The sequence below is a fragment of the Cavia porcellus genome, unplaced genomic scaffold, assembly GCF_034190915.1.
Source record: "Cavia porcellus strain 051 isolate PalLab524CR breed Dunkin Hartley unplaced genomic scaffold, mCavPor4.1 scaffold_17, whole genome shotgun sequence".
NCBI classification, from domain to species: domain Eukaryota; kingdom Metazoa; phylum Chordata; class Mammalia; order Rodentia; family Caviidae; genus Cavia; species Cavia porcellus.
The window spans coordinates 30,665,341-30,689,094 of NW_026947500.1; the positions used below are offsets into that span (position 1 = coordinate 30,665,341).

The following is a 23,754-nucleotide window of genomic DNA, read 5'->3' on the forward strand; positions in this document are numbered from 1 at the left end:
ATTGCCAGAGAGCGCCGGCAAGCCGCGGAACAAAGCAGCATGCCTATCCAGGCTGCTGGGAGGGGGATGGCGAGGGGATCGTGGAGTGCACCCATCCACTGTGCCATGGAAGCTGCTGCTGCCAAAACAAGCTCCATCAACCAGATAAGGCTCACACCGGCCGGCAGCTACAAGCCGTGGTAGCCTAGATCACCAAGCTCACCATCCTGGCACATCGGCACAGTGCCGGCAGACTGCTGGCACAGCGCCGGCACAGCGCCGGCACAATACTCAGCCAAGCCTGAGCTCTGATCTCTCTCATGTCACTGCAGAGGTGCTCTTGGGACTTCTTCCCGCTGTCGACTCAGCACCCTAGAGAAAATGTGAGGTCTTGGCTAGTGGTGGCAGAAAGTGGCTCTGCATATGTCTAAAACAAAAGGGACACCCCAGGCACTGGCCACCGTAGAGTAATCTCCCAGAACCTCTTCAGCCATGGCAGAGCTTGTTGCTGAGAGATCCCCAGCCAGGAGAGACAGTGTGCCCGGGAACTTCCTAGTTACAGCGAAGTGCATGCCGAAAACAGACCTTCAGGAGAGTGCATGCCCGGAGACTTCCAGTCCTAGCAGGGTGCGTACTGGGGACTTTCGGCCACAGCAGAGTGTGTACTGGGCACAGTGTAGAAGGATGCAGGGGACACACTGCTTCCAGAGGGAAGCCAATGGTCTTAGAGGACAGATGTTCTCAACCCAGAGGGGCACGTTTAGGGACAATGCCAGGAGCTGTCAAAGGATGCCAAAGGAAGGGTGTGGGGACGAGGTCTTTGGAGAATTCCGGGATGGGTGCGGGGTGAGAGGAACGTGCGCCTGATCAGCCCAGGGCGGAGGTGGGCCCTGCAGGGGCCCCGGCATGGCGTGATCTGATTGGCTGGCAGGGCAGGGGAGGAAATTCTGGGCGGGGCCACTCCAGTTAGAAAAAGCCCGGGCTAGGGCCCGGAGAGCAGGGTAAGGGAGGGGGGTGGGAGGGTGGGGGGACGGGGGAAACTGGGGAAGATGTGTGTGCTGGAGGAGAGGCGTAGGGGCCGAGGAGCACCTCGGCCGTCTGGAGTCTGGCAAGGGTGGTGAAGGTGGAGGGATTAGATCCTGGAGGGAAGGAAGAAGGAGCCAGACATTCATCCCGGTCATTTTTGGTTACAGGACGTGGTGGCTGGTCGGACAAGGGGGAGCTGCTGGTCAGGGTTCGACCCCCAAGCCTGGGTGGAGAAGTAGCTGGCAACAGTGGGCAGGTGAGGGCTGCGTCTGCTGGGCAGGTGAGTCCGCTTCACCTTCCTGGACCTCGCTTCCCTGGCTTCTGAATGAAAGAGGTTTAGGGAGCGAGGGCCAGCAAGGAGAAGTGGCAGGCCTCCTGCAAAGCAGCGGATGAAGGCAGAACGGTTAGCAAAGGTGACATCTTCTCGGGGGGAGCCGAGACGGAGCAAAGCTGGGGGGGCTATGGGCCTTTCCCAGGGGAAAGAGCAAGTTAAGAGGGCAGAATGGAAAGAATAGAGGGATGCCAGCAGGGCCAAGGCTGCTGTCTTCAGGAAGGTCACCTTGGGGACAGTAGCAGGGGCCACAGGGATCCAGCACGTGTGGGCCCAGGTCAAACATCAGGGTGGGGTCACAGGACACAGAGGGGTCCCCAGCCATCACCACATCCCACTGCAATTCACTTAGAAGAAGGTATAGGAGCGGCTCTGGGTGGGCTTTTCATGGCCTGCACTGGAGCCTCGAGGGCCGGAGAGCGGGAAAGAAGGGCAGTGCAGCAGGACATCATCGGGGAGGAACGGTGGCCATGGGTGGTGGGCTCCGGAGAGATTTCGCAGCAAGGAGGCTGCAGCGAGCCCAGCCTGTGGATTCACAGTTCCCACACAGCACTGCGGCCCAGGACCTGGCGCGGAGAGGGCCCACAGTGGACTTGGTGACACTGTATGCCCTAACCGCTCAGCCCCTGGGTCCGGCATGACAGACAGAACAGCACCAGGGGAGTCAAGGGCACAAGGCAAGGCCAGACTAGGCGAGGCAGGCGGGGCGGAGTGGGTGAGCACTCTTAGGAGGGAGGTTGGGTGCAGACAGGGTGAGGTTCAACAGTCGGGGAGCGAGCCAGCAAGGCACTGGCCTCCAGAGCCTGTGGCCAAGGTGGGCCTCGCAGGTGACGACGGAGCAGTGATCGGTGCCTCTGCAACTCGTACTGGAGATGAGGGTGAGTGCCCAACCTACTAGTCACCCTGCCCCTCACCCACCCTTGCCCACCCAACCAATACCCTCTCTTTGTCTCTACAGCCAGATCTCCAGAAAGGCGGATGTGCCTGCCAGCCTGAAGGCCAGGATGCAGGTGCGACAGATACGCTAAGAGGAAGTGATATGGTCCGGTGTGATGGTGAGGCCAGAGGGACTGCTTCCTGGCCTTCCTGGTGAGTATGTGCTCTGCCTGCCAAGTCCCCATCCCAGCTACCTGGCCATTCTCCCACTCACCCCAATCTGTTCTCTGCAGAACATTCTCGGCTGGCAACGTGGAGACACTTCCACGAGGTCTGTTCCTTTGCTTTTCCGAAAGAGCTACCACTGCTGCTCTCTGGACCCCCAAGAACCCTCAAAATGAAAGGTGAGGTATTTCTTGCCACAGGTGAGTAGGGATGCAGGGGCCAAAGGCAGGAGCTGGGACTCACTCTCTTCCTTTGTGCAGAAATGGTGCTACCCAGCTCATGCCTGGGACTTGGAACTGAGGACTTCTTCAAGTCTATCTAGCTCTGGATCAAGAATATGCTGCATCCGGAACCACTACACTAAGTGACTCAGGAATCGGCTCTGGAAGGTGAGACTGGCCGCTTCTGAAAGGTTTATCCCACCCTACCCTGCCACCCTGTCCCCTACTCATGTGTCACTGCATCTTTCTGCAGGTAGAGCTAAAGGAACAGCCTCAGGAACACCATGGAAGAGCAGACCACAGCACTCCCCACCCCGGCAACTCCATCTTCATGGCCAGCCCCTGCTGCATTCGGGAGACCACCACCCCACACGCCATCCCGGAACTGAGCCTCTTCCGCAGGATGGAGCAGTCATCATCGCCTCTCTCTTCTGTTCTTTTTCAGCCTTTCCTGTTCTCATTTCATTTCTCATCTTCTTTCCATTTCTTGAGAGATTCAAAGCGTCCATGACTCTGTTTCCCCACTTGTCCCCTTTGAATTCAATTTGCACTAAGTCGTTTGCACTGGTTGGAGTCCTGGAGACAGCATTGAGTCTCTCCGTGTGTGTGCGTGTGTGAGTGTGTATGTGTGTGTATTCCTCCTTGACCACACTGCCTCAGTGCCTGCTTGTTCACCCACCGCTGGCAGGCACTGGGTGTGGTGTGGGCTGTGTGCGTGAGGTCTCGCCTTCCCCCACCTAGTCTGGAAGCTCCACACCAACGAGCCATCTCTAAGCATTCCATGACACCAATCTTGCCTTGTGTCCCTCCCCACCAGGGCTTCACCAGAAGCTCTGGATCCACAATAAATACCGTTACAGTACTTTGTCTCAGGAGTGAAATTTATGCTGCCTGCCTAGTGGTGTACCACAGGCTGGGGGTGGGGGGTGGGGAGGATGCTGGAGGGAAGGGGAGACATGGAAGAGGGAACACACAGGCAGGGAAGGGACACAAGTGGGGGAGGAACATGAAACGGGGGTGCACTACACGGGGAGGTGGGGGAGAAATGGTCACAGGGTGACAGGGCTTTGGGAGGTGGGGGAAGACATCAAGGGTGGAGGGTTGCAGATGCCACATGGAAGCAGGCACTGTGAGACCAGAGGATCCTGCAGGGGGTGATGGGCATGATAAGCCAAGAGCCCCTGGGGTCCATGCGCTATCTGATTGCACCCTCAGCCCCAGATCCTGGCCTAAGAAAATAAAGGCCAGTTTAGGTATGCAGTCACGTGATACATAATGGCCTCTGGGATCGCCCTTCCCCCACCCTAGAGATGGTCCTCTAGCCCTGGGCGCTGCTTAACTTGGGGGTGGAGCCTGAGCAGACACATGCTGTCCCCTTCCCCCTCAGTCTGCTGTGGGTGGGAGCTGGGGGAGAGCACAACAGTGGGACAGGCACGCAAACAGGTCAGAGAGAGTGGAGGTAGCGAGAACAGGGGTGCAGCATGATTCCAAAGGTGATGAGGGAGCTGGAGAAGTCCAGTGGGTGACAGAGGGAAGAGGGTAAGGGGTCCAGGGTAATGGAGCCCCTCACTGCAGTCTTGTTCCTGGGGTACACGTGCAGCTCCCCGGTTCATAGTTAGCACCTCATAAGAGACAGCAGCTGTCCTGGACCCTGAGGGCTGGGATCTCAGAGGAGCACTAAAAAACAGCACCCTTTTTCCTTTGAGCCCCCATCCAGGATCCCAACTCCCAGGCCAGGCCCTCGGCTGTGCAGACACTGGAAAAGACATGAATCAGGTTCGGTGGTAGATGCCTATCATTCTGGTACTTGAGAAACTGAGGCAGGAGGATTGTCATGAGTTCGAGGTCAGTCTGGACTATGTAGAGAGACCCTGTTTCCAACAAAAATAAAAGCTAAAATTTAAAAAAGAAAAAAAAAAAGAAATGAGGAACAGCTCTGAGGCACACCCCTTACCCCACACTTACACAGGGCACCGAGTTCCCATTCTCCCCAGGCCCCTCAGCCCATGCTAACTCCACATGCCCCATGAGTTTGCTCTCTCATCTGACCCTTCTCTTGCTCCCTTTCAATTCATGATGGCTTTGCATTTTCTGGGGCAAGGGTTCCAGAACAGATTTGTGGGGCTAAGACCACTAGGCACAGGGGATTTCAAAAGCTGGCCAGCCATGCAGGGGTGAAGCCACCTCTCCTCTCTCAATTCCACTGGCAGAGACTTGCCCCAGTACATGTCAGGAAGCCACCTATAAAGGCTTTTACAGTGAACACCGGCCCAGCTGAAGATTTACAAAGCCAGGCTTGGAAGATAAAAGCTGCCTTACTTTGTGTTGGCTGGAATGGCCATGGGCCCAGAGGCTCTGGGGTTAGTGGGGTGCAAGGACTGAGGTGAGAAGAGTGGGTGGGGTGGGCCCAGGAGCCTTGTCTGGAAACATAAGGCACTGAGTCTCTGAACAGGAAAGGGCCTGGGAAAGGGCCCTGAACCAGCTCTCTGAGACTGTGTCCTGCTGGTTATCTGCGGAACCTGGCATGCTGGACCTGAGCTGCATCTGTGCTTTAGCACCCTTAGAGATGGCTGGAAATTACATAGTACTTGCTACAGAGTCCCCCTGAGGTACTCAGAAATAAGTTTGGGAATGTGAGTGCTTCAAGGGTGATGAGCATGGAATTGCTTCTTTCCCTACCCGGCTAGAGGGAGAGACTGAGACCCCTTAGCAGGCCTCAATGTCCCCCATCCCTGCCTGTGGATACCTATACCCATCAGCACCTCCTCCAGCCCCTGGGATATCAAAGGTATGTACAGGGACAAGGTCAACCCCTGGGCCTGCCCATACTAGCTGTGCTTTTGCAGTGGACTCCTGGGGCTGTCCTTGGAGCTGTATCCTAGAGGCTTTTGGGTCCTGCAGGGCTTTGGAGGTGGGGAGAAAGAAGCACGTAGGGGCAGCATCTTGGGGTGCAGGCAGGCCAAGGCATGAAGCCACAGGCCAAGGTATCACTGCTCTGCAAACAGGTGTGTGGCGGGTCCTGAGTCTTAGCCTTGCACATGATGGGGGCTGGGAGAAAAGAACCCCCCCCCAACATACACACACAAAGCCCCTCCATCTGAGCCCAGGACCGCCAGATTGGAATGTGTTTACCTTTGGCCCAACCCGATTTCCTGCTTTTTAGAAAAGGGGCTTAGAGAGGGTTGTTAGACAGGCTCCAAGCCCCCACCACCCAAAAGTACTTTCAAAATACCCCTGTGCTGAGTTAAGTGTTGAGAAGCAAACAGGAGCTTGAATTTCATCCCAGCCCAGAGTAGGATGGGGAGGGGTCAGCTGCCATGGTGCCTGAAAACCTAGAGAAAGACGTTTCGACTCCCAAGTGGGAGTTGTCCCTGGACAATGGCAGGGACCCCAGCCACATCCTTCACTCTATTAAGGATCTTCACACCTGGACCCCTGCCTGCCCATGTGTGTGTGTGAGTTTAGTTTGAGCAAAGGCCACATTGTCCCATTAGAGATGAGAGGACTTGCTGCCTAAAGTGTGGCCACACCGGTGGTGCATATGCCCATAGACAGCCCTGGGGACTTTTCTGCCTTGTGTGTTCGATGTGGCCAATGTATATTCACAGGCCACTCAGCCTTTCCTGTCTTCTTGTCCATGGGCGTGTGTTTTGCACACCCATCTGTGCCTGTGAGAGTCTCCACAGCTCACTGTGTGTCGACCAGCTGGCTGTGACTGCTAGTGATGAGGCTGAGCCCAGGGTGTGGTCTCTGGTCCCCTAGAGATGCTCTGTGGGCATGTGGTGTGGTCATGGTCCCGTGTGGGGCAGTGTCCCCTGAGAGTGAACTCCAAGCCTGCTGTGTATGCCTTGTGCCTTTGTGCCTTTGTGTCTCATGTCTCAGCATGAACTTAGAGACCCAAGAGCAAGTTTTCAGGCAAGGATTATGGATCACTGAGGTCAGGGCACTCACAATAGCACTGAGAGAAGGCAAAAAATTCCAGGGTTAGAAAGGAAATGAAGTCCCTGAAACAGGGCCACAGGGATTTTGCGGGGCAAATGAACTGGGAAGTCTCAAAACATACACGGTAGAGTCCAAGGAGGGCTAAGCTTCAGGAAGACAAATGGTCTGCACTCTCCAGACATAGAGTAGCAGCTGAGCTCTCAGTACCAGGGGTCAGTGGATCCAGTCTGCAGCCCTACGCAGCCCCTCCAGCAAGGGTGACCTGGAGGGCTCAGTCACTCGCCAGCACCAGACCTGAATTTGAGCTCCAAGATCTGTCCCCTGCACAGGCATAGGTGTGAGTGTGTGTGTTTGTGTGTGTGTGTGGGGGGGGTGTATGTGTGAGATGCCAAGCAATCCCCCAAGAGACTGAGGCCTTATTAAAGACTGCCTAACCCCCTAAAATGGGGACTAGACAGTTCTAGAAAGAACCGTGGTCAGGTTTGGTCTCCCCTGAGGCTGCAGTAACCACTTGGGCTCAGCCCAGGCCTACCCACCCTCTTCTTCCCTCCCCTCTGCTCTCCCCTTCCCTCCACACCCCTCCTCCAGTCCTCCAGCCTGCTCCTGGTGACACTGTTGGCCCCTTTCCAGGCTGAGGGGCGCCGGTGGGGCCCCCTTCCTGGAAGCCCACCTGCAGGCCGGCTTGCTGGGAAGGGGCTGCTCCCGAGGCTCCCACCCGCCCCACAGCCGTTTCCTGGAAGCAGTCACTGTGGGTATTCTGTTCCTTGTCAGCGCCGAGCTGCAAATAAAGCAGACACTGTGCTCCTTGTCCTCAGGGAGCCCCGCTCCATCACCCCACACCTGGCTGGACACGGGCGGGCAGTCGGTCCGAGGGGAGCGGCGCACGGTGGAGACCGGACCCGTAAACAAGTGCGGGAGCCAAGCGCAGGAGGCTCCTGCCCCATCTCCGCGAGACACCTCCACGCAAGCACGTGCCAAGCCCCAGGGCACAAGACACAGCGGGCATAGAGTGAGCTCCTCGAGAGGCATCTTGCGGGCACCAGGGAGAGGGGCTGGCAGGCACACAGAGGAGGCCAGCCGTGGGCCTCATACTTTGCAGGAGTCCTCCTGCCTGGAAAGCAGGCTCCCATGGGAGACCCCAAGGAGCCAGGCCACAAGAGGAGGATGCACTGGGATTGGGGGCAGGAAGCTGGGCCAAAGCACTGATCCTGAACCCCAAAACTGGGGGGAAGAGAGGTTTACAGGGGTCACAGAGGCAGATTGGTGGGTCTAATGGGCACCCACAAGGATGGAGAAGTCTGTGAAGACCAGAACTGGATTTGAAGCTTCCTGGGGTGAGAAACTCAACATGGGGACTGGAAGATGGTGGGAGGTCTGGGACAGTCCACTTTTCAACAGAGAGGGAAACACAAGGTTGCCTGGGGCCTAGCCCTTCCTCCAGGTCCAAGGATGCCACTGGGCCTGGGGCCAGCCTTGGGTACATGGACCAGCAAGCTCCAAAACTGCCTGTCAGGGCCAGGCGACAGTGGGAGAGGTAGGCCCCAGTGTATGGTGGGGAGCATGGTGGCCAGGTGGGACCACAGAAGAGGAGCAGCGGCTTGTGGGGTTAAAGGTTGGGTGGGGGGTGGTCCAGCTTTCGGGGGCCTACACACCCGAAGAACAGCAGGCCCAGGGTAAGGCAGGGATTTGGGAATGCACTGAGGATGGAGCCTGGGGGAGCAGGACCCATAGGGTACTGGATAGGACTCGTTTATTCAGGTGGCACTCAGACCACGCTGTGTGCATGGCAGGGCCTGTGAGATGCAAGGAGGTGTACGCAGAGCCCAGCAGGCTTCCATTGGCTGTTGGTGACATCATCCCTGTGTCAACACGGCCAAGTCTGCAGCTTCCCGGCTGGCCAGGGTTTATGGAGCGGGACCCGACCCGCCTGGGCCCCCACCCCAGTCAGCCCACACACTGGCCCACTGTTAGGGGTCTGGGGGTGGAGGCTGCGCCATGGCGTCCTGGCGCCTGCTGCCTGCTTTCCACCCCCCTCTGAGTTCCCGGCATGGCGCTGCCTCTCTGGGCATCCCCAGCCAGAGGTGTGGGAGCTGTGTGCATTGCCCCCCTTTCCCTGCCTCTGGGAAAGGACCTGAAGCCCAGGGGCCAGAGAGGGCTTGCTTGGAACCCTGCAGCCTGTGCCTGTGGCTGGAGGTGGAGGGCAGCTTCTGAGAGGGGGCTCAGGCAGCCAAGAACTATGGAAAGGAGTGGAGGAAATGGAGGTCCCTCCCACCAAGGCCTGCCTCTCACATTTCCCCTTCCTGCCCATGGGGCACTGCTCAGAGGAGGGCAAGGGAGGGCCACTGTGGTGACCTGTGCCCGTCCACCTGTCCTTGTAATTTTTCTGGAGCCAGGGCCATCTTGTTAGGGGACTGGGGATCACCTCCACTAGCCAGAGTCTCCCTGAGCCTGTGCGCACATTCTGGAAGGGCTGGCCTGCTCTCCAGAAGCCAAGGCAGAAAGTGATCAGGACCCTTGTATCCTAAAACCTTGGGTACAGTAGCGACCCAGGAGCAGGCCTCTCTTCTACCAAGAGATTATCAATCCCAAAAGGTGGTGGCCAGCTCTGGGAAGACGTGGTACCACCTATGAAGCTTGCACCCCAGCCTCTGCCCTCCTCTACACACTGAGCCATTACCTTCAGAGTAGCCTATTGGGAATACGGTTTTGAATATTTGCCACCATGAGGTTGCTGTACATTTCTCGAATGTTTCTGGGGCCTAGATGGGATGTGTTAGCCTGGACAGAAGGCCCTGGTCCCCTTGGATAATGCTCAGTGCTAGCATGGGATAGTGGGGAGATAAGCAAGGTGGGAAGGGAAGGGCTCTCAGCTGCCCTCTACATTGCTTTTTCCCCAGCCCATGCCCATTAGTCCTTGTGACCCAGTAAACCATGTCCATAGACCCTTAAAGTGTCACAGCCCATTTGAGTGGGTCACAAAGGAAAGCCAATATGGTAGGGTAAGGAGGAAGCTCATGGAGGGAGCTCCAGGCCCTAGAGGGGGCAGAAAGGGAGCTGGAGGGGTGATAGTCCATGGAGCTGGCCAAGAAGGTCCTTACCAGGTGTTGCCTACAGCCTGGCCCTGCTTGACTATCTGCCCACTCCCTCCTCCACCCCCGTTGCCTATCTGTCCCTTTGGCCCTTCTCCAGGATAGCCCTTGAACCCAATCCATCCCTTGCCTGCCCTATGAGGTGATCGCCACCATCAGAGCTGCAGCCTGGGTCTATCCTGCCTGGTACCCTCCCCTTGCTGAGAGCCTTGGGTCCCTTTGCCCCGCCCAAGGGTGAATGGCCTCAGCAGGTCGAGGGGCAGAGGGCACATGTGCCAAGAGGGGCCCCCACAGGACACGTGGCTGTTTGCAGTTCAGGGGAAGCAGTGGAGATAAAGAGCTGTTTTCCCAATGGGTACAGGGCCAACAGGGGGCTGGGGGGAGGCTAGAGATCAAGGCCAGGCGGTAGGCCTTCTTGCAAACTTGCGCCCCCACAGCTTTGTGGAAGCACCAGGAGAATAGCTATGCAGCAACCTCTACAGGAGGCTGGAGGACCCACATGCTCACCAAACCCTCCCTGGGGGATGGACACCTCTGAGTATCCAGGCATGAGCCTCCATGGGTGGGATCCCTCTATACAACTACCTAACTAGGCATTTCATGTGTCCTATGATTTGGGCAGGAGGGCCCCTTCCTAAGGGGGCTACCAACCTGAAGGAGGGGGACAGACGTTGGGTTAAACAGAAAGAGGCCTGGAAGAGGTAGGAAGGGCTGGGACAATGAGATGGGAAGGGGCCTGCAGCCTGGTGAAAAGATGGGCCTGGTGGGAAGGAAACGAATGGTGGGAGGATCCTAGGAAATGAAATTTCAGACCTGCCACCCAGACTTGCTCTACTGGGCCTCAGAATCTCCCAGAAACCTGCATAAAGACCTCAACCCTGCCCACCCAGGCCTCACTTCCCACTAGGACAAGGCCACCAAGCTGGAGGACTTGGCAGTCTAATGCAGGCACCTTCTCAGAGTGCTCGTGGGTCTGACTGCCCGCAGTGTGCAGCCCCTGGCAGCCCCAGCTCCTCCTGCGCTGAGTCTCTGAGACTGGGTATGTATGCGCTCTTTCCATGCATGCACGTAAGTCTATGGACATATGTGTCATGTCCTCATCTACTTCCTGCTCCTGTGGCTCCCTGGGATTTTTAGGGACTGCATGTAAACAAGATGTCAGTCAGTTCCAGAACCCTGATCTACTCATGGCCAGTTCTGCCCTGGGTTCGATAGTTATATCAGCAAGGAGAGCCTTGGAGACTTAGCTTGCCAGAGGCTGGTGCTACTACCAAGAAAATGCTCTTAGCAGTTTGACTCAATGTTCCCACCTTAAGAGAGGGAGACTCGGGGCTGGAGGTTTAGCTCAGCGGCATAAGCGCCTGCCATGGAAGCAGGCAGTCGTGAGTTCGATCCCCGGTAGTGATAAAAAGGAAAAAGACAAAAAAAAAAAAAAAAAAAAGAGAGAGAGAGAGGGAGACTCACCACTCTTCACCACTGCCTGGCAAAGGCCAGGACTCCCATCAAGGTGCTAGAGTGGGAGGAGAGAAGTCTGCTTCAGGAGTTCAAGTTCTTCAAGACCTCTGTCTCCTCTCAAGTTAGGGGAGGGGACTGGAAAGCCCAAGAGGTCACACTGGGTTCCAGAGGGCAGCCGACCCCATCCCACCCAGGTACAAAACAAAAGAGGTTAGGATAAAGGAAAAAAACGTGTCTGGGGGCAGTGCCAGAAGTGGTTACTTAGTCAGAAAGGCCAGGTGCTTCTCCACTGACTCAGCCATCTTGGCTCCAAGTAGATGGCTTCTGGTGGCTACCAGCTCAAGGTACAAGCCACATTTCCTGGGTCTGCTCTGCCTCGGCACTTCAAGCCCTCATCTCTTTCATACCATGAACACATACACTTCTTTATTATCATTATTATTTTTCACTTTAACACTGAGCTCAACAAGTGCAGGGAACCGCAGGCAGCTTGACCTCAGCCACAGTGGCCTGTCCAGCCAGCCCCTGGGGGAGGGCCACTTGGCCTGCCTGACTGCTCTGTTCCTCTTGGCTCAGGGTTGCCTTTCGGTGAAGAGGTGCCCAAGGGAGAGTAGCCCTGGCTCCTGAAGATCCTGCAGGAGGTACTTTGGAGTAGCACGAGCAGAAAGCACTGGCTGGTAGCCCTGGGGAGGCTCCAGGGATGAACTGGACAAGAGGTAAGTAGGTCCTAACTTCAGGGCACTGTGGCTTCCGGAAAGGGATATGCTGTAACTCCCACCCCAGAAAGCTACGATAGCAACCTGGGTGCAGTAGGCAGGCCTCTGATGAGGCACACGTTAAATGATGGGAACTGTTCACGTGTTCTGTCTACCCATGATCACCCCAATTCACAGATGAGGAAACTAAGGCAGAGACACAAGGCCTTGAGTGGGTGTGAACTCCAGCCCAGGCTGATGGCCTCAGAGATCCTAAACTGCACTGCTAATGCAGCTGCAGGGCAAGATCCCAGTAGTCTCAACCTGCCATGAGGCACAGCCACCAGGCAGAAAGCAGTCCTGGAGTTCTAAAGTTGATCTCTGAGGCAGACTTGGAGGAATCAAGGAGAAACTCTCTAGAAGGTGAAAAGTTTCCACCAGTGGGGCTTGTAGAAGGATAGAGATGTCTGTCCTGAAGTCTCACAGCTCCCCCTACCCTGATCCTAGCAGAGTGGGCAGGATAGAGCAAAGTCCTAGGACACTGACCGGGTACTCAAACAGGACAGAGTCTGGGACCCTGTGGCAGGTGGTGGGGTCGGGTGCACTGAGTGGGGAGAGCACTATCTCCTCCCACTGCCTGTTTTCACCCCAACGTGCAAATCTCCCTGAGGAGGGAATACCAGGTCCCAAGCTCTGGGACAAGGTTCACAGGCTCCTGCCTGACTGGACAAACTTGTGCCCAGCCTGCTGCCCCAGCTCACACGTACCACCTCAGTAAACCAAGTCCTTTCTCCTGGAAACAGGAGCCCCTCTGTGCTGGAGCCCCTGTATTCGAGAGAGGTTCTCACTTTCTTGCATATGGCTCCACTTGGCCCTATGCACCCTGCACGGTTGATGGCGGCACTGAGATGTGTTCTCCCTTGGTCAGCTTCCCTCCTCCACCCCTAGGCCAGAGACACAGGTCCAATGCCAGACCTGCCCTGAGTCTCGTATGCTACAAATGTATTCTCAGAGGGTCTTGGGAAAGGAACCCAACCACCAATGTACCTCAACAGAAATGGGTGCTCTTGGCCACTCACTCCTGGGTACCCTGTGGGAGTTGGGGATGGCAGAGTTCTGTAGATGAGACCCCTCTTCCCTGCCCAGCTGAGCCTGTATGAGCATAGTATGTCCATTGGGAAGTGACCCTCTGTTGAGGTATTGCATGGGCCTACGCCCAGTGGGGCAGCAGGGATGGGGCTGACTTTGGCCCCAAGAGGAGACAGTGCCAGGGAGCCCTAGCAGAGAGTTTAAAGGACCCACAGGCAAGAGAGACACAGAGCCTCAGATAGCAGGGCTTAGGCCTTCTGGAAAGCAGGACACCATGTGGAAGCAGAGGGCCTGCACAGGTCACCCAGCGTGCAGGGGAGTGTGCTGGGGCTCCCCATCCTCCCCAGCCACTCCACAGTCCTTTCTCTAGTAGCAGGACACAGTGGCCTGATCTTGTCGTAGGGCTAGGGCCACTTGTGACCTGCCAAAGGACCACCTCCCAGGGTCCTGCTAGGCCAAGCTGGTCACAAATGGGCAGGGGCAAGAGGTCCCTGGCCACTAGAGCCATCTGGCAGAGAAGATACTGGCCCTATGGGTATGGTGTGGCCTTCTCAGAAAGGTCAGAGGCAATTCTGGTCTGAAAGAGCCCCAGCCACCTGGACAATCACAACCAGTCCCCAGGTCGCTGCCCATCCCAGGGGACCCAGGGCAATCCCGACCATTGCTGACAATAGTGTTTATTTTCAAATGACATTTTTAAGAACAGCCTCATGCAAAGACCTAGTCCTATGTCTGGAATGTGGGGATTCCTTTCACCTCCCCAGGCCCTACATGGTCCCCTCCTTGGGGCAGAGACTGAGCAGTGTATCGTGAGGATGCATCAGAGGCTGTAGTCAGGGCATAGGAACTCAGCTCTGGGCTCTGTTCCCAGCCTTGCTGTGTCCCCAGCAGGTTGCCCACACCCATGTGGCCCTGGGGTCATACACATGCTGGGACAGCTTGTCTTGGCTGCCTGGACCAGCATCTCCAGTGTATTCTACAATGTCCGCTCCCGAGCGCACATGCTGCTCCGCAGGCGCCCTTGTCTCCTGTGGGTTGCCTGCCTAGTGAGGGCTACCGGCTGCCTTGCCTGCCCCAACCCTCCTCAGAACCCCCACATTCAGGATGTCCTCCCTGGTACCTCAATGTCTTGCTACAGGGAAGGTCCTAAGTTCTCTTCCCACAGGTCTCACAGGGGAGTGGGCAGATGGCTCCAATGGTTCCTGTCCTAGATGATTTTCTGGAGTTTGTCCCCTGCCATGCCTCATGATCCTCACTCCACCTGGCTGTCAGTGGTCTGCTGCCTGACTCCCACCCAAACCTGGGGCTGTTTGGGGACACTAGTTAGGTGACAGGGCATTGGTGAGAGAGCCTGGGGATGCCTAGCGCTGACCCAGCATAGAATCCTGGTGTCTGAATCTTACCTCATGATTTCACCAGACAATCTCACCCCTCCCTGACCCTGGGCCGCCCCAAGGCTTCCCAGAAGAGGCCTCTGTTTACCCACTGTTAGGGTGCTGGGCTGCAGCCATGCTGCCTGGTAATATGCAGAGAGCCTATGCTGCTCCTGTGCCTGAGTGCCCCCCTCAGTGGTCCTGTAAGGGGTGCAGGGGGCATTGGCCCTTCTCCTTCCCTAAGGGGTCTGGCTCAGGGTTCTAAGGACCAGAACTAAGCAAGGATGAACTGCAGAGGGGTAGAGGGGCTGCTTCTTTGCCCCAAATCCCTGCTTCCTGATTCATAACCCACAAAGCACTAAAGGCCCAGGTCTAGACATCAAAGGTCCAGGAAGCTCCTTGTATTGAATTAAGTATAAATGGGTCGAAGCATGTGGCTTGCATTTCCCACAATTACTGTTGCTTCTCTGTGGGGCTGGAGTAGGAGGGGAAACGTTGGGGAGCTAGCTTGAGGGTAGAGAAGCCCTCAGGACACTCCCCCCTCCCCCACAGGGAGCAGATGAGAAGCTGCACTTGGGGTCTCACAGCTATATGTCCATACCTCAGTCTGGGTGCTAACCATGCAGTTGGTCCCTTGCAATCTGCAGGAGAGACTAGCATAAACATTTGCCAGTCCTGGGACCCTCATGGTCTTCACTTACATGTGAGGGTCCTCCTCACCTTATGCCTGGGGCACAAGAGTTAGAGGGCTGTGGGCAGACTGGCCACATCAGACATGGGAACTCCGGGGACCTTCAAAGTTCCACCCAGGATATAGCGGGGAAAAGCCACATTATGGAAGCCTCAGGGCCCCTTAAGAGACCAAAACCTCTCTGCTCAGTGGGTTTATAGAACTCCTCTATGGAGGTATTATTGCATTTCCCAGGTGCCTTAGAATGTTCCAGAAGAGAGGGCAGTGACGGCCTGGGCAGGGCAGGAGCCTGGGAGTGGATTGGGCAGGGGGCTGAGGCTGGTGAGGGCCACAGGAGTCAATGACCTAGGAATCTTTATCATCCAGGCCTCCCTCCACATACAGTGTACATACAGTGTCTCCACCACAAAGTTAGCTGAGCAAACGCAGGGCCAAGGGTCAGGGACCAACCCCTGGCCCCTCCGCCCACCTCCATCTAACCTTGTGATTTTCCTGGCCCAGAACCAGCTCTGGACCTGCCATTGGGTTCCAGCTGAGGCTGGCCCCTTCTCCCCAGAGACACAGACAGTGTCTGCTTCCTGAGATACTTGGAGTCCCTGAGCCTTCCTGTCCTCCTCAAAGCAGAGTCCTCCAGGCCTGGACAACATGTTTTTTAGCCTCCAAGATATGCAGGCTATTGATGTGGATATAGATATGGAGGTAATGGGTATGGACAGGACTGGTGTAATCTCATCATTCTGATCAGAACATGAGGGAGACTTTGCTACCAGGAGATGACTCCAGTTACCCAGGGAACAAAGCATCTGCAGAGCCCTGGGCCCTTGCTTGGTCACTGCGGAAGGATAGAAAAGAGTGAATAGCAGGGGGCCACATCCAGCCAAGCAGGACAAAGCCACACACACAGGCAACAGGGCAAGGACAAGGCAGTGTACAGGAGAAGAGAGGCGCCTGAGCCCCTCAGCCCCTCAGAGCAGCTGCTCAGCTTCTGGGCTCTGGCCCTTGGTGTGAATATCCACCATAATCAACCGTGGCAGGCTTAGCCTGGGGGGCCAGGGCAGACCTGTCAGCCAGCTCGAGGGCAGGGACAGCTGCTGTTCCAGTGGGTTCCCAGGAGCAAGACCCACCAAGTTGCAGCTCTCTCCCCAGAGGAGGGCCCCAATACCCCCCTATCCTTCCTTCCAACCCTCCTCTTAAGAGTCGGGTTCAAATCGGAAAGACTGTGGCCAGCAAAATTGGGCCCAGCAAGGAACCCTTCACTTTTGAACATGTGGACTTCAGGGGACTCCAATGGCAGAACCCCATTTTGTATACAAGAATGAGAGGGAAGCCTGGTGAGGGGGCATCATCTCAAGTCACCTGTATGGTGTGGCAGGCTGTAGGGCTAGAATCTAGCTCCCATCCTAAGCCGGGGCTTGGTCTTTGATTAGAGGCTGGAAGAAGGGAAGACAGGCTGACTGACGGGGGCAGCTGCCTGCCTGCATGGATGGGCTCCCTTCTCGTGCTGGAGACCTGGCTGGCCCATCAGTCACGGCCCACCCAGGACCATACCATCATCCTCCATTTCCCCTAATCCTCCTGCCGGCTTCTTCCCAAGAGCCCAGGCTGTTGCACGCATTTTCCAAATTCTCAGGCCGCTGCTGTTTCCTCCTCAAATTCCTCATCCTCCCCACTACCCCCTAGCCCCATCCAAGCCATGGGAAAAGGCTCCATCACCAGGCAGGGCCACACCCAGTGGGGCGGGTAAAGAGCAGCTGGCTGTGCCCGGCCAGCTATGAAGTGTCGGGTGCCTGGAGAAGAGCCCCAATTATGGGGCATCGTGGGAAAACTGCAAGAGAAAGCTACCCAGAGGCCCTCCTGCCAGTAGCCCTGTTCCACTCCCTGCCTGGATTTCAGTTTTTTGAGTAGCCCTGGAGAGAAGCAGATGGGAGTCCCAGCTGGGGTCACTTGTGCCTGGTTGGCTACTGGCTCTGCCAAGAATGTCCATCTGCCTATTATGGAGTTACCTGGCTCCAAGCGTGGGTACCAGCTCATTTGACCTGGCTATTGCTCATTAGGTCACTAGGACAGGGCTGGGCTGACCCCAAAACACCTTCAGAAACCTAGATACCCCAGCATGTCCCACAGACAACCACTAGCTCCTGGAAGGGTGGAGTGGGTTTGTTGCTAGGTTCTTCTGTTGGGGCAGAAGAGGTCTCATGGGCAGGGTGGTCAACGCCAACAGGTGGAAAGTACTGGACAGATGGGCATAGGGAGGCCCAGAAGGTAGTGTGATTCCCAGCCCCCACACCCACCTCTATGTGTCCTGTCCACCAGGCCTGGGGAGTATAAGCCCCTTGTTTAGTGAGAAGACAACAACAGGAACTGGTGTGGCCACATGGTGACTAGTCCTGCATAGACAGGATAGGTTTGCTGATGGTATCAAGTGAGGGAGCCGAAAGGCAAGACCCTGGACCAGGCCTCCCTCCGGGACTCCAGGGTGGCTGGCGTCTGCCCTGGTCCCAGTCAGCCTGTAATTGTGTAACCAGTGCCTTATCGCTGAATGTGGAAATACTCAAGGCCTGCGGGGTACAGGACCAGGGCCACCTTTCTGCTGGCAGTGCTATTATCTGCAGGTCTTCAGGCGCTTGGCCCTTTGTTCCTTCCACCACCTGGTGCCCTCCAGCCTTGAGTCCTGGCCTCCCTGCTGAGGCCTGCAGGCTGCCCTGAGAACCCAGCTCAGATCAATCCTCAATCTGCCGGCCCTCCCGGGCCTAGATCAACCACCCTGTTATTAGTTGTATCTTTCTCATCTCCTTTTTTTTTTTTTTTTTTTTTTTTTTTGTCTTTTTCATTTTTATCGGTACCAGGGATCGAACTCACGACCACCTGCTCGCAAGGCAAGTGCTTATGCCGCTGAGCTAAATCCCCAGCCCCTCTCATCTCCTTTTTACAATACCAGTTGAAGTCACAGTTCTTTACTGCTAGAATGAGACCCCAAGTAATGTGACCAAAGTTCCCTTTAGCCTAGCCACTGGGTCCAGCAAAATATATTTTTCACCATCCTTTCTCCATGGACCTTCTCTCAGCCTCTTTGAATTTTCCATCTCTAGACAAGGCCTTACTTCTTTTCATGGTCCATGCACACTGCCCACGTCCAGTGGCTTGCACAGGATTTGCTGGAAAAGTCATTGATGTCCCCAGGAAGTGCTATTGGCAAAGCACCACAGAGGCCCACATGCTCAGAGACATGTGGCTTTTGCATAGCATGTGTCTCCTTGTCTTACTGTGGGTAGTCACAACTAGTCTGGGCTAAGGGTGGGTGGCCTTTTTTACCCAAAGGACCAAGGACTGGAAGGCTGGAGGCCAGGGCCAGAGTACTACAGGGTTAGAGGCAAGAGGAGACAGGACATGTCTTCTGGAATGAGGTGAGGGACAGCAAAGATGTTTGCAGGACCTGACCCCCACAGAGCACAACAGAGGGACATTGGCCTGCATACCAGGGAGGTGAGCAAGATCCACTATCCTGGCCCCATGACAACATGTGTTTTCTTTGTGAACTCCTGGAGTTCAGCAGTGCCACAGAACTTCTGTTGTAAAATCTCACTGTGGTAAAATCCATGCATCACAGGCTTAGCCACTGTGACATGTCTAAGTACACAGCTTGGTGGCATTAGCACATCAGCCTCCTCCACAATGCTCCTGTCTTCCCCAGTCAGTGCTCTCTGGCAGTACAAGCTACTTACTTTCCTCCTCTTGGGTAGATGGGAGGTGGAGGCAGCTCAGTGTGCTGGCACAGTAGGCAACCAGAAATATCTGATCTCTTTAAGGTCTCACAAAAAGGGGCTGGGGATTTAGCTCAGCGGCATAAGTGCCTGCCTTGCAAGCAGGCAGTCGTGAGTTCGATCCCTGGTGCTGATAAAAACGAAAAAGACAAAAAAATAAATAAATAAATAAAATAAAAAGGCCTCACAAAAAATCAGGGTGCTGGCTGAACCCAGGCCCATGAAGGGCAGGGAAGAGGCCTGGGTCCAAGAGAAGTGGACCCCCAGGATGGGGCAGCAATGTAGATTCATCAGCTTGACTGGCCCCTGCCCTGTGGCCACCTGTGGCCAAGGGTCCTGCACAGCCTGACAGCAGCAAAGAGTTGCACCTTCCAGAGTCTGGTTGTCATTAGCTGCTCCAGCGGGAGGTGGGACAGGCAAAAGGCCTAGCCTTGCAGCCAGTGAGGATCGAGGCTCACGTGGGACCACCTGGACCTCATTATTCTTAAGTGGTCCGGTCTGAGAGTTCGGGGAGAGAAGAGAAATAATGGCAGCCTCAGGCCTAAGGAGCCCCACCCCCTCTCCAAGCTGGCACGGCTGGGGGTTGGGGGAAAGCTTTGGTCACTGTGGTGAACTGCACCCGGAAGGGTGTCACAGCAGGCCCAGCCCCCACAGGACAAGCCAAGGGATTGTGTGTGCTGAGCAAGTCAAATGGAGTTTGGGGCTTGGGAAGGGTGGGAGGTCTGACCCTGCTGGTCCTTCCCTGTCACCTGGGGTCTCTCTGTTCTTCCTGAATGTTTATAGTCAAGGCCACCATCAGTGCCAGTTTGTGATAGGTGAGAGGAGGCAGAGGTAGGACTCAGACTTCACTCTCTCCACCTGCCTGGCACAGCCAGGGATGGGGCTAGAACAGTGCTGAGGGGTCTCTAGTCCCGAAAATGGGTAGTCCATGAGTCCTGAGCTCTTGGCTCTTCTAGCTACCACTGGCTCTGGACCACCAACACCCTTTAAGGCATCCTAGCAACCTCCTCAGTGTCCAGGAGAACAGTAGTCCTATGTGGGAAATTTGCACTCTGCTCTCACGCTCATCCCAGGGCATAGCTCCCACCTCCCACAGAATGGAAGTTGGGGGCAACTGTTAGATCCCAGGGTTGGGAGCAGATGGCCAGGCAGGAGCCTGAGATCATGATCCAAGGCTGAGGTTCTCTTGAAACCAGCTTCAGTGCCTGAGCTGCGCATCCCTACACCCCTTAGTGTACCCAAGAACCCAGAGAAGGCTCCCTGATCCCTCCTGTGCCACCACAGGAAAGAGCGAGATAGCTATGAGGAGAGAGGCAGCGGGGTGGGGCTGGCATCTGAGACAGGCTGCCCAGGGCAAAGGGACACATCCGGACCTCTGGCATCATCAGTACCATGTTTTGACCCACTGAAGGAATATGCATTAAATGAAGAACAAATTAGCACAGCCAAGGGAGCAGTTGATTGTGCCTTTCTTCTTAATCCCTTTGGCTTAGGGTTTCCCCGGCCTGGACAGCCTGTCTGAGAGGAAAGCTGCCCAAGGGCACACGGGCATCCGTCCGGGGACATTCAGGCAGTGACCAATCCCTGGCCGCCCTGCTCTGTGCCTTGCATCGTGGCCTTTTCCCAGCCGGCCAGTGGGGGAGCAGCCACTGCGGGTCCCTGGGTCTTGGTGAGACAGTCAAGGATGGGCCCGTGATGGAGACCAGTATGCAGCCATGTCCATGGCTGAAGGAGCAAACAGGCCAGGTGGGAGGACGTCTTTCAAAAGCAGCCTCTCCCCTGAGCCCACACCACCAAGCTGGAGACCACCGTGAGCTGGAGCCCAACACGGCCACCATTGCATCTTAGCCGTGGCGTTCAGGACAGGTCAGTTCCAAGACATACAGACTGGAGCTCTGGGGCTTGAAGGCTACCAGATCAAGCCCAGCACTGGAGGACTAGGTGAGGGCCCACTTGGGGCTCTGAGGACTCCATAAGAAACTGCTATGGCTGAGCACCCAGTGGGGATGAGACCCACCCTGTGACTACCACACAGGAGGTGGTTCTAGGTCCAGCTCTGTCGGCTGCAGGTATTATCAACCCCAAAATAGAGGTCCTGCTGTGGTCGAAGGAAGGGCACACCCTGTCCATCAAGAAGGGTCCCTAGAGCCTTCTAACTCCTGCCTGCTGCCCCCACTCTGGGTTTTAGGGAATGGGGAAAAAGCAGTCCTGCTTTGGGCTAATCTCAGAGGATGCCTCTCTGAGCAAATAAACTCACCTGGCTCAGGGGACAAGCAAGCCACTGCGGTGGCTCTGGCTCTGCTCAGCAAGCTAGTTGGCTTTTGGGATAAGCAGACTTCATCAGGAAAGAGCCCTGTGCCACTCATCCTGACCCTCGGTCCCCAAATAATTAGTCCAGGGAGGGCTCAATGCATACCTAAGCCAGGAATCTGATCCTTATTCCCAGCCTAGATCAACCTCAAGAGTTTGATTTTTCTGAGTCTTTCCAGACACTATCCACTCCCACCCAGTGGAGATGGGTGCTGTGGCCAGTACCCCACTCCTCAGGGGAATGGACAGAGAGAGAGAGAACTGTGGGGTGGAAAATGGGCCGGGTAGCTCTGCCTTCCTCACTCTGAAGGTCCAGGAGCCATGGAGTTCCGTGGAGAGTCCCAGAACAGGGCAATGGTGAGGATCTCACCTGGGTTCCCCAACTTTCTTCACATTTATTTAGCCAGCCCTATGGCCTAAGACCTCTTCACCACCAGGGCTTGCACCCTATCTTCTGGGCCTGGACTTTAACACCCTAGGACCCTGATATGGCTGGCAGTAGAAGGCACTGCTTGGTTTATTTCCTACAACCTCTTCTCCCTCCTGCCTCCCCAAGTCATCCAGAAATGCTGCCAGGCTCCAAGGTGGGGCATCTAGGAAGGTAAAATGGTCCCAGAACCCCTAGCTCAGAAGCTCCTACCCACACTGCCCCATCACCAGCATACCACCATCCGCTTATCACCTCCGAGACATAGAAGCATGTCTTTTCCCTCAGAAACTGCTCATTTGTGTCTGACGCTACAGGGAACCCCAGTCTACCCACCGCTCAGCATCCCTGACCCTCAGGTAGCGGGGGATTCTCTCCATCCCTGGCACAGGGACACACGGCCTTATCAAATGGTGCCCTCCTGATTGGTGCCGGTTAGGAAAGATACTCTTGTTTGGCTGTAGGGTGGCTGAGCCTCCCTCTGTAGCTTCTCAAATTTTGGGCTCTCTTTTCTCTGCTCTGCTGATCCACTATCCTTTCTTCTCCTGGAAAAGCTGTCCTGTCTCTCAATCTGGACACTTTTCTGGCCCAGAACCTGAGGCTCTCGGGCTGCAGTGACCCCAGAGTTAGTTGTGTTTCCTCTGAGCCTCCTTCTTCCTCTCAGAATTTGATCCCTGATGTTGCTTTCTCCCCACCTCCTTTTTCTCTAAATGTCCACTTTGTCCCCACCAAACCCCTCCATCTTCCCCAAATGCTCTTACCTACTGGGCCAGCCCTGGCCCTGTCTACCCAGTAGGCTTTCCCCCCACATTTCAGATCGTTCCCATCCTCCTTTTACAGCACTAAGAGGGTCAGGAGGGGAGATCAAAACCAGAGGGTCAGGGTAGCTTGGAGTCTTCCCTGGGGGAGTAGACACAGAGGGTCAGGAGAGCAGGGTATCTCATATGGGGAAGGCTAAAGCAGAAGCCATGTGCAGTAATAGCCATAATCTCCTGGAACCTGAGGGTGGTCTTGCTCTGGAGCTAGGCAAAGCCAGCATGTGGCCTGGGCCTGAGTATGAGTGGCCTCCTTTGGTTCCCAATTCCAAGCAGTACTGTATCTCTCCACAGTGTGACTGCTGGGTCCTTACTATGACCTGAAAACCCCAGTAGAACTGAACTTTGGGCCTATAGCCAACCTATGGGAGTTCTTGGGTGCCATGGTGTAGGGGGATTTGGAATCCAAAACCAGCCCAACAACTACACCAGGACAGCCAACATCTTACTTGAACAAGAGACTCCCAGCCCAAAGGGTCCTGCTGGACAGTCCTCCGATTCCACCCCCTGGGCCGTGGTCACCATGGAACTGCAAGCAACCAGGGCACCCTGCTCCCCAGGCTGCCTGCCCTGCCCAGAAGAGAAACCCATGGGAGCTGCTCCAGGAAGAGACTGTGTCCAGCCATCTTGTTCCCCCCAGAGTGCAGGAGGTAGGGTCTCTGTGCAAAGGACAAGAGGGAAAGGCAGGAGACCTCCCGGAGGTAGCGGAGGAGAGGAATAGACATGGCTGTCCTGAGCACCCCCACTGACTGGGCTGTAGCAGCTGTGTGTGGGTTTGCAGAAAGTGCTGACCTGCTAAGCCCAGGGCCATGCCATACTCAGAGGGGCAGGAAGAAGCATGGAGCCCAGTGCACTGCTCAGCCTTGGTCACTGCCAACCCATCTCCCATTTCCAGGGCACCTGGGGACGGGCCAGGCCTGGACACTTGGTCAGGCTGCTGGCCCTCAACCAGGGAAGAGGTTAAACATCCTCGGATGCCCTGGCTGCTTACTTGATTACCTTCCCACCTCTGCCTCCAAGTCCCTGGATGGCACATCTCTCCCTGGGGAGAGTAGGGAAAGTTCACCCTAGCCCTTTCCTGGGCCCAAAGTGCACCCTGAGTTCTTCCTGATGGAGGAAGGCTTAATTTTGGAAGCCACTAGCTCCTGCTGGCCTCATTCCTCCCAGGTGAAGGGTCACACAAGGAAGTCCCTTTCCCCACCAACCCTGGCACATAAGGAGGTCCTGAGGAGGCAAAGAGCTGCCAGAATCAGGAGGGGATGCTTAGCAGGTGAGTCATGGCTGTGCCTTTGGCTGTCCTCTCTGGCCTGCCCCTCTCCTCCCCTGGGAATCACAGGAAAAGCTATGCTGGACAATGATGGGGACCCACAAAGTAAGGGACAGTTTAGCTGGGCATGGAGATTTGCTGGAGACTCTAAGGGAGAAAAAAGGGTTTGGGGAGGGAAGTAG

General features: G+C 55.9%; 1 long non-coding RNA gene across 1 annotated transcript; it reads left to right on the forward strand.

The window, feature by feature from the left end:
- Positions 1 to 1,000: 1,000 nt before the first annotated feature.
- Positions 1,001 to 3,520, forward strand: LOC134470926 (uncharacterized). Its single transcript, XR_010040189.1, has 5 exons — positions 1,001 to 2,214; positions 2,295 to 2,425; positions 2,506 to 2,616; positions 2,698 to 2,826; positions 2,912 to 3,520. It is a non-coding gene; the product is annotated as an uncharacterized LOC134470926 (long non-coding RNA).
- Positions 3,521 to 23,754: the final 20,234 nt, after the last annotated feature.